The 313-nt window shown below is 33.9% G+C and overlaps 1 protein-coding gene across 1 annotated transcript in view; it reads left to right on the top strand.

Moving 5' to 3' along the window:
- LOC119594919 (store-operated calcium entry regulator STIMATE-like) overlaps positions 1-313 on the top strand; it is a gene marked incomplete in the record, with an annotated part of 15,855 nt that overhangs the window by 14,727 nt on the left and 815 nt on the right.

Here is a 313-nt window from a genome sequence, read left to right as displayed (position 1 = left end):
AGTGCCATTGAGTTACTTTTGTAAACCTCATCCATGAGTTATTAGCAGACGGAAACTTCTAAGAACTCAGGAAAAGTGGCATTGGAGTGTTGCATGAATTATTAACTGATATTTCTTAACTGTCTGGATCTGAAATGTGGCTAAGCATCTGTGACCTCTGTACAGCTAAAATTCATTGCACAGATATGTAGCCTGATACCAGCTAATCATCTATGAATTAAGTTAAATATGAGATTGTATGAAAAGCATCTATGAATTAAGTTAAATATGAGATTGTATGAAAAGCACTGTAGAAATGCAGTCTAATCTAAAT

Source organism: Penaeus monodon, chromosome 34 (genome assembly GCF_015228065.2).
Source record: "Penaeus monodon isolate SGIC_2016 chromosome 34, NSTDA_Pmon_1, whole genome shotgun sequence".
Lineage (NCBI taxonomy): Eukaryota > Metazoa > Arthropoda > Malacostraca > Decapoda > Penaeidae > Penaeus > Penaeus monodon.
The sequence above is the reverse complement of the archived record's forward strand: the minus strand, read 5'-3'. Positions and strand labels throughout refer to the sequence as shown.